This window comes from Somniosus microcephalus, chromosome 4 (genome assembly GCF_052327205.1).
Source record: "Somniosus microcephalus isolate GS21.2 chromosome 4, FLI_Smic_1.0, whole genome shotgun sequence".
Classification (NCBI taxonomy): Eukaryota; Metazoa; Chordata; class Chondrichthyes; order Squaliformes; family Somniosidae; genus Somniosus; species Somniosus microcephalus.
The window spans coordinates 39,219,020-39,228,515 of NC_140990.1; the positions used below are offsets into that span (position 1 = coordinate 39,219,020).

At 50.8% G+C, this 9,496-nt stretch overlaps 1 pseudogene; it reads right to left on the reverse strand.

The window, feature by feature from the left end:
- Window positions 1–857: 857 nt before the first annotated feature.
- On the reverse strand, window positions 858–3,175 carry LOC147118677 (uncharacterized; annotated as a pseudogene).
- Between the last annotated feature and the right edge of the window lie 6,321 nt (window positions 3,176–9,496).

The following is a 9,496-nucleotide window of genomic DNA, read 5'->3' on the forward strand; positions in this document are numbered from 1 at the left end:
AGTTTTCGGATCCAGGGAGAGAACAAGGAGCAGATGGGGAGACTGGTGTGGATTCCAGCACAGTGAGGATGTAGGGGGAGGGAGATTGTGTCGGGCTGTGTATTAGGGGTGTAGGAGGGACAAGTGAGGAAAGGTCAGAGGAGCAATTACTGCAGCAGTGCCCATAAATAGTGAGAGAGAGAGAAGGTGGGGGTTCGAGTGGACCAGGGACAGTCTGTTGAACTCTCTGTTTGCTGTGACCAGTTTTCCTTCGGTTATAAATGGCCTCCTGTAGCCCAGTGACACAAACAGCCCATTAAACTCCACCAATGGCCTTTGGTCTGGTGAGGTCTCCCTTTGTGAAACATCAGCTGTTGTTAAAGCTTTTCATTCTGACACGCTCACACTGAGAAATGAGCTGCAGAACTGCCGACACCGTCAGCTTTAAGGAGGCGTTTCCTTTTGGAGATCGGATTGCCCATTGAGTTTGATTAAACTGGTGTTAAAGTAACAAGGCTGCTTTGCCCCATGACAATAACAGATTATCAGAATATTTCCCATAGGTTAAAATCCAATATTACAGGGGCTCACTGCCCTGGAGGGTTGAAGTGGACCCTGTGATATAATAGAATTTTCTGTCCTGTCAGACTTGGACATCTTGTAGATCCATCTTTTAACAAGTTGTGGGCTCTCAGTTCTCAGGTGGATTCCACTCAGTTTGTAACAAGTCCTCAATCAGCTCGTCTTATTGTCAAGATATCAAGAACTCGACACACTGCGTGTGTGTGAAACAAAGCTCATTTATTTGACATTGATACAGATTAAACTCCAGCCCAGTTATAGGGGTTACTAACATCAGCTGAAACAAACCCCAACTGTCAGAATGAACATGGTTCAGTCCTGGATGTGATTAACAGCAGCAATAACAGCAGAATCCAACCCCCGCAGTCACATGTGAACTCGCTGGTGTCCGCAGGATTGGATGACTGAGTGAATCCCTTCCCACACACGGAGCAGGTGAACCGCCTCTCCCCAGTGTGAACTCGCTGGTGTGTCCGCAGGTTGGATAAATTAGTGAATCTCATCCCACACTCGGTACAGGTGAACGGCCTCTCCCCAGTGTGAATTCGTTGGTGTGTCAGCAGATCTTTTGAGCTTTTAAAGCTCTCCTCACACTCAGAACATTTAAAAGGTCTCTTATTAGTGTGAACAAGTTGGTGTGTCCGGAAGTTGGATGACTGAGTGAATCTCATCCAACACACAGAGCAGGTGAATGGCTTCTCCTCAGTTTGAACTCGCTTGTGTGTCAGCAGGTTGGATGAATGAATGAATTCTTTACCACATACGGAGCAGGAGAATAACCTCTCCCTGGTGTGAGCTCGCTTGTGTTTCAGTAGGTTGGATGAGTGGGCAAATGTCTCTGCACAGTTAGAGCACCTGAACAGTCTCTCGTCACTGTGAACTCGCTGGTGTATCAGCAGGTGGTTGGATTGAGAAAATCCCTTCCCAGACAATGAGCAGGTGAACGGCCTCTCCCCAGTGTAAATTTGCTGGTGTTTCAGCAGGTTTGATGATTCTTTGAAAGTCTTCAGGCAGTGAGAGCAACTGAACGATCTCTCCCCAGTGTGACTGCGTCACTGAGTTTCCAGCTGGGGTGGGTAATTGAATCACTTCCCACAATCCCCACATTTCCATGGTTTCTCCGTGGGGCAGGTGTCCTTGAGTCTCTCCAGGTTGGACGATCAGTTGAAGCCTCATCCACACACGGAACACGTGTACAGTTTCTCCCCGCTGTGAACGGTGCGAAGTTTTTTCAGGCTCTGTAACTGGTTAAAGCTCTTTCCACAGTCAGTGCACTGGAACTCTCTCACTCGGGTGTGTGTGTCTCGGTGCTTTACCAGTCACACTGATGTTTGAAAGCTTCTCCCACAGACAGAAGAGACAAACATTTCTCCTTCCACATTCAAAGGCCGATGATATTCGGGTCCTGATGAATTAAGTGACTGTCAGATCTTGACCTGATGTTTGGTTAGAGTTTGTGGTCTGTAAATGCTGCCCTTCTCATGGCCTGTAAAAGGAGTTTACAAAAGTCATCACTGCAAAGCAAGGATAGAAAATCAGAACAGACAATTCTAGGTGCTGACTCTGGCTGGGTTCAGTTCTACACTCACTTGTTCCCCTCTCTCTCCTCCCCTGAAGGTGCTGACTCTGGCTGGGTTCAGTTCTACACTCACTGGTTCCCCACCCTCTCCTCCCCTGAAGGTGCTGACACTGGCTAGGTTCAGTTCTACACTCACTGGTTCCCGTCTCTCTCCTCCGCTGAAGGTGCTGACTCTGGCTGGGTTCAGTTCTACACTCACTGGTTCCCCACCCTCTCCTCCCCTGAAGGTGCTGACTCTGGCTGGGTTCAGTTCTACATTCACTGGTTCCCCTCCCTCTCCTCACCTGAAGGTGCTGACTCTGGCTGGGTTCAGTTCTACACTCAGTGGTTCCCCTCCCTCTCCTCCCCTGAAGGTGCTGACTCTGACTGGGTTCAGTTCTACACTCACTGGTTCCACTCCCTCTCCTCCCCTGAAGGTGCTGACTCTGGCAGGGTTCAGTTCTACACTCACTGGTTCCCCTCCCTCTCCTCCCCTGAAGGTGCTGACTCTGACTGGGTTCAGTTCTACACTCACTGGTTCCACTCCCTCTCCTCCCCTGAAGGTGCTGACTCTGGCAAGGTTCAGTTCTTCACTCACTGGTTCCCCTCCCTCTCCTCCCCTGAAGGTGCTGACTCTGGCTGGGTTCAGTTCTACACTCACTGGTTACCCCCCCCCTCCCTCTCCTCCTTTGAAGGTGCTGACTCTGGCTGTGTTCAATACCACACTCACTGGTTCCCATCCCTCTCCTCCCCTGACGGTGCTGCCTCTCGCTGGGTTCAGTTCTACCCTCACCAGTTTCTCTCCAATATGTGACCCATGTGCCCAGTCTCCATGTGTGAACCTCAACAGTGAGTGTCGACAGGCTGTTCCACTGTCCTCACCTGAGGCCTCACACGTGCGTTTTCCAGCAGGGTCAGGGACCCTCCTCCCAATGGCTCAGTTGGTAAAGGCACCGCCCAGTGCGACTGAGTCAAAGTAACAGGAGGGGCCCAGTTATAACCTGTCTGTGTATCCTCCCCGTCTAATTCCCAGTAAAAGCTGTTTACAAAAGTCATCACAGTAATTAGGAACATAGGAACAGCAGTAGGTCATTCAGCCTCTCGAGCCTTTTCCACCATTCAATGTGATCATGGCTGATCTGTATCCTAACTCCATCTTCCCATCTTCCACACATTCTGTAACCCTTACTATCCTCGCTTAACAAAAATCTCACACACACAGTTTTGACATTTTCAGTTGGTCCCCAACCTCAGCGGTGTTTTGGGGGAGAGAATTCCAGATTTCCGCTACCCTTTATGAATATAAGAAATAGGAGCAGGAGTCGGCTATAGGGCCCCTGGAGCCTGCTCTTTCCCGCCCTATCCCCATATCCCTCGATTCCTTTAGTGTCCAAAGTTGATCTCAGTCTAGAATATTCTCAATGACTGAGCTCCCACAGCCCTCGGGGTAGAGAATTCCAAAGAGTCACATGCCTCATCTCAGTCCTAAATTGCCGACCCCTTATCCTGAGACTGTGACCCCTGGTTCTCGACCCTCCAGCCAGGGGAAACAGCCTCTCAGCATTGGTGTGAAGTTGTGCTTCCTGACATCACACCTGAATGGCCTGGGTCTAAATCAAGGTTATGCCCCCTTGTTGGGGACTCCCCCACCAGAGAAAATAATTTCTCTCTGTCTACCCTCTCAACTCCTTTAATCATCTTAAACACCTCAATTAGATCACCCCTTAACCTATATTCAAGGGAATACAAGCCCAGTCTGTGCAGCCTGTCCTCATAACTTACAAATCTCAGCTCTGGAAGTACAGGATAGAAATTCTCAAAAGACAGTTCTAGTTTCTCGGGAACATTCTTTCCTCTCTTGCCCCTCCTAAGCTGTAAATCCACCGTCCCACACACCCTCCCCCATCCCACACACTCTCCCCCATCCCACACACTCTCCCCCGTCCCACACACTCCCCCCGTCCCACACACTCTCCCCGTCCCACACACTCTCCCCCATCCCACACACTCTCCCCCGTCCCACACACTCTCCCCCGTCCCACACACTCCCCCCGTCCCACACACTCTCCCCCGTCCCACACACTCTCCCCGTCCCACACACTCTCCCCCGTCCCACACACTCTCCCCCGTCCCACACACTCTCCCCCGTCCCACACACTCTCCCCCGTCCCACACACTCTCCCCCGTCCCACACACCCTCCCCCGTCCCACACACCCTCCCCCGTCCCACACACTCTCCCCCGTCCCACACACCCTCCCCCGTCCCACACACCCTCCCCCATCCCACACACTCTCCCCCGTCCCACACACTCTCCCCCGTCCCACACACTCTCCCCCGTCCCACACACTCTCCCCCGTCCCACACTCTCCCCCGTCCCACACACTCTCCCCCATCCCACACACCCTCCCCCGTCCCACACACTCTCCCCCATCCCACACACTCTCCCCCGTCCCACACACTCTCCCCCGTCCCACACACTCTCATAGCCTCATCCTCGCTGTTTGAAATCCAGATTCGTCGCAGGCTCTGAATTTTCTCCCTTTTTCTCCTGAAGGTGCTGTGTGATGGTGGGGTTCGGCCCCAGTCACTGTCCGCCCTCCAGTACCTCACCAAGTGGTAATTCTGAGCTGTGAGCCTATACCGAAGGTGCTGTGTGATGGTGAGGTTTGGCCCCAGTCACTGTCTGCCCTCCAGTACCTCACCAAGTGGTAATTCTGAGCTGTGAGCCTATACTGAAGGTGCTGTGTGATGGTGGAGTTGAGCCCCAGTTACTGTCTGCCCTCCAGTACCTCACCAAGTGGTAATTCTGTGCTGTGAGCCTATACTGAAGGTGCCGTGTGATGGTGGAGTTCGGCCCCAGTCACTGTCTCCCCTCCAGTACCTCACCAAGTGGTAATTCTGAGCTGTGAGCCTATACTGAAGGTGCTGTGTGATGGTGGGGTTCGGCCCCAGTCACTATCTGCCCTCCAGTACCTCACCGAGTGGTAATTCTGAGCTGTGAGCCTATACTGAAGGTGCTGTGTGAAGGTGGGGTTCGGCCCCAGTCACTGTCTGCCCCCCAGTACCTCACCAAGTGGTAATTCTGAGCTGTGAGCCTATACTGAAGGTGCTGTGTGATGGTGAGGTTCGGCCCCAGTCACTGTCTGCCCTCCAGTACCTCACCAAGTGGTAATTCTGAGCTGTGAGCCTATACTGAAGGTGCCGTGTGATGGTGGGGTTCAGCCCCAGTCACTGTTTGCCCTCCAGTACTTTGCCAAGTGGTAATTCTGAGCTTGCTAGCCCATACAGTGAGCTGCCAGCATTTCGACCATGGGGAGCATCACAGCCACCATCCTTGGCTGATTCTGTCTGGCAAAGTTGAGACCTATAGTAACTGTTGGATTGCAAAAATAGGCCTGTGAACTGAAGCCTGAATCCTCCAGTCTCTAATACATTAACCATTAGGCTGTATTACTAGAAATCATATTTAAAGGATGATTAGCTTTATATTATTGAGATATATATGTATTAAAGCATACATGTAGCATCTAGATAGCTGCAAAGCATGATGGGTTGCTTGACCATTATATTAACTATTTAAACTGGTACTGTAGAATAGCTGACCAGACTGCTGGTCGCCACCCCACGTATCTCCAAACATTTTGGAATGTTGTTATCAGCTTCACAGAAGCAGTGTTCAACATAGTTGTCCTTTTAAGAGATAAGGGCTAATAACCACAGAGTATGTGGCTTTGTGATTTGCTTGCTCGATAGTTAGGGGAGACACATGTCCTTTGAAGTTACAAACATTCAGACACTGGCTCCTACTGTAGAGTTGGGCTATTAAACATCTATAAGAGAAGTCTTTAAAATCCCACAACAAGTTGTGGCCACCAAGATGAACACTAAAAGGAATCGGCCATTTCCAAGACAATCCTTGCTTCAAACACCTTGGGCTAGATTTTTGTGGAGCCATCAGACGGGGTTTCAGGCATGTGGGGGGTGGGGGGGGGGAAATCCTGAATTTGGGGATCCCGACACCATCCTTCCCAAAACCCCGCCCCACGTAAGTTTCAGGGGCGGCGGGTACCCGCCCCGCACTGGGACTTCCGAAACCAGGCGGGAAGGGATTAGTGCCAATTAACTGCCTGTTAACAGGTAGTTAACAGGCAGTTTCTAGCTTAATCCCTATTTTGAGGTGTTTCGAGTGGGTTTCCCGATGGCTCCAAACCACGCCAGGTTAGAGCAGGTGGGCCGTCGGGTTGAAGGAGTTGGAGGGGTCGCGATGTCGGTGCTCAGGTGAGTGATGGGTGCATGAGTGTAAAGGTAAGTGTGTTTGGTGTTTATTAAGTGTGTAAAGAACTTTTACTTACCTGTACTTACCTTAACAGCCTTTCTTCCTGTAGCTGTCGGGAGCGCATCACTCAGCCAGCACTTAAAGCTGAACGGCTGCAATCTGTGAAAAGTGACAGCCTTCAGCTTTGTGTACCGGTGAGAGTTCTAATTGAGTCTGTGCAGAAGGACTCATGTCAGAACTCAGACTACCAGTGTTTCGCTGCTTCAAACAGCTGTGAGACACTGATATTTCATCTGTCAAGAAATTGCAGTCTGTGACGTCACCTGTTGCCGGGTGGCCCTTAATTGTCCTGCTGAGCCCGCTGGGCGGGCAATCAAGGGAAAATCACATGGATTGGCCGGACGTCGAAGTAGGCGGGTCAAAAACCCAAAAGGGGAAGTCCCGCCTTCTTCCCGGCAGGTTCGGGAAAATCTACCCCCTTATCTCCCTTTGGAATGTTTGCTCGAAGCCTGAGCTGACATTGTTTATCCCAACAAGCTTTTCTCGGGAGATTAATGAAGTAACCATGCATCTCCAGGGCTAGCACAGTAGCACCAGGGGGTGATAAGCCCGGTTGCGGCCTTGCTTGAAGCTACTTTGTGGAGTCTCAATGTCTGAAGACTATGCGCTTACTGATAAGGGTAACTACAACTAACGTGGGATGTTTAGTGTCACAGGACGCCTCAAGGTGGGCCCCGACGATTGAGTGACTAACCACGTCAACCAATAGAGAGTAACTGTATTGACGCTGTTTGTACGTGTACGCCCACATTTCATAACCGGTGGGCATTGTCCATTGAAAGGTATAAACATGCTTGTATTGCTGCTTTTTCTTCGAGAGTTAGGTGCGAGCTTGAGGAAGCTAACTACTCTCCCTTTGTGCACAAGGCCTCCTGGCCGTTTTCTAATAAACTTTAACTTTGTCAGCAGTGCCGTATCCATCTGGTTTTGCTCCGAAAATTCGAGTGTAACATAGCACAATATCAACAACTTGCATTTACATAGCGCCTTTAAGACAGTAAAATGTTCCAAGGTGCTTCACAAGAGCAGAGTCAGTCAAAAATTGACACCAAGCCAAAGAAGGAGACCTCAGAACTGGTGCCTAAAAGCTTGGTCAAAGATCTTAGGGCCTCGGCAACTGTAGGAATGGCCACCAGTGTTGGAGCAAAGGAAGTGGGGGTTGCACAAGAGGCCAGAGTTGGAGGAGTGCAGGGGTCTCGGAGGGTTGTACAGCAGGAGGATGAGAATTTTAAAAGCTGAAGCCACCAATATAGAAAGCAGTCCCCCCCAGTACAGAATGTGGCTCACTACTAACAGGAAGGATGTTACTTTAACTACTATAAGTGTAGAGAGGTCTTTGTGTCAGGCCGTGGGTTCAGTTGGTAGCACCCTTACCTTTGAGTCAGTAAGGGCTTGTAGGTTCAAGTCCCTGCTCCAGAGACTTGAGCTCAAAAATGTAGGCTGACACTCCAGTGCAGTACTGAGGGAGTGCTACACTGTTGGAGGTGCTGCCTTTCAGATGAGATGTTAAACCGAGGTCCCATCTGCTCTTTCAGGTGGGTATAAAAGATCCCAAAGCACTATTTTGAAGAAGAGCAGGGGAGTTATCCCCGTTGTCCTGGCCAATATTTATCCCTCAATCAACATCACAGAAACAGATGATCTGGTCATTATCACATTGCTGTTTGTGGGAGCTTGCTGTGCATAAACTGGGTGCCGCGTTTCCTACATTACAACAGTGGTGACACTTCAAAAAGTACTTCATTGGCTGTAAAGTGCTTTGGGAGGTCCGCTGGTCATTAAAGTCTTTCTTTCTCTAAATATCACAAACAGATGCACAATAAGGGAAATCAATCTCTGTACCTTTAAGTAACGGTGACATGGAGCGAGGGCAATGAATGAGCTTTAAACACCTGGTCCACTTGGCACTGAAGTGTCTGGAACTCAGGACCGGAACTCCAGGGAAACACAATACTGAACATGGCGGATGCCGCTACCCAGAGTGCCTCATGCGGGTGAATATGGCCTATCTCCATCAGCAGGGGTGCAGCACGCAGGCGCGGGTAGGGCTGGTCCCCGGAGACCGCCTTCCTGCACGGAGCATGCGCGGTGCGGCTCCAGAACACTGAGCGGGGGCGAGCACGGCCTCAGCAACACCAAGTGTGCATCTCAGGCCCCGAAACAGAGCGGCCGGGCCCAGCGGACGTGCGACCAGGGCCCCGGCACCAGGAAACCCAGGGTGCAGCGCCTCCCCCAGACAGGAGAAACCACAACTGGATTGACACAGCAGAGCCGCCAATCCAGAGCCAGCTTATCCCTCTCTCCTCCCATAAAGGCCAGAGTCTTGTGTTAGCCCAGACCAGGTGGTGGGTTCCCATCCCTGAAGGACATGGGCAGCATGGTGGCATAGTGGTTAGCACTGTTGCCTCACAGCGCCAAGGACCCGGGTTCAAATCCGGCCTCGGGTGACTGTCTGTGTGGAGTTTGCACATTCTCCCCGTGTTTGCGTGGGTTTCCTCCGGGTGCCCCAGTTTCCTCCCACAGTCCAAAGATGTGCGGGTTAGGTTAATTGGCCATGATAAAAAATTGACCCTTAGTGTTAGGGGGGATTAAATACGTGGGGTTATGGGGATAGGGCTTGGGTGGGATGGCTGTCGGTGTAGGGACCGGGTGCTGGGGTTGGATGATCAGCCATGATCTCGTTGAATGGCGGAGCAGGCTCGAAGGGCCGAATGGCCTACTCCTGCTCCTATCTTCTATGTTTCTATGACATCAGTGAACCAGTTCGTTTTTTACAACAATCTGACAGCTTTCATAGTCACTTTTTTTCTAGTGCCGGCCCCACAAATTCCCAGAATCATTGATTTCAATTTCACCACCTGTCCCTGTTTTTTTCTGGGTTCTCTCTCATGCTCCCTTTTTCTTGTTTTAAATTCATTTTACAGGGTACAGGGAAGGGGAGGATTTGCAGACAGGAAGCACAAACCAAACAGCACATCAAGATCTGACCAAGTCACTCAATTTATCGGGACCTGAATATCATCGGACTTTGAACATGGAA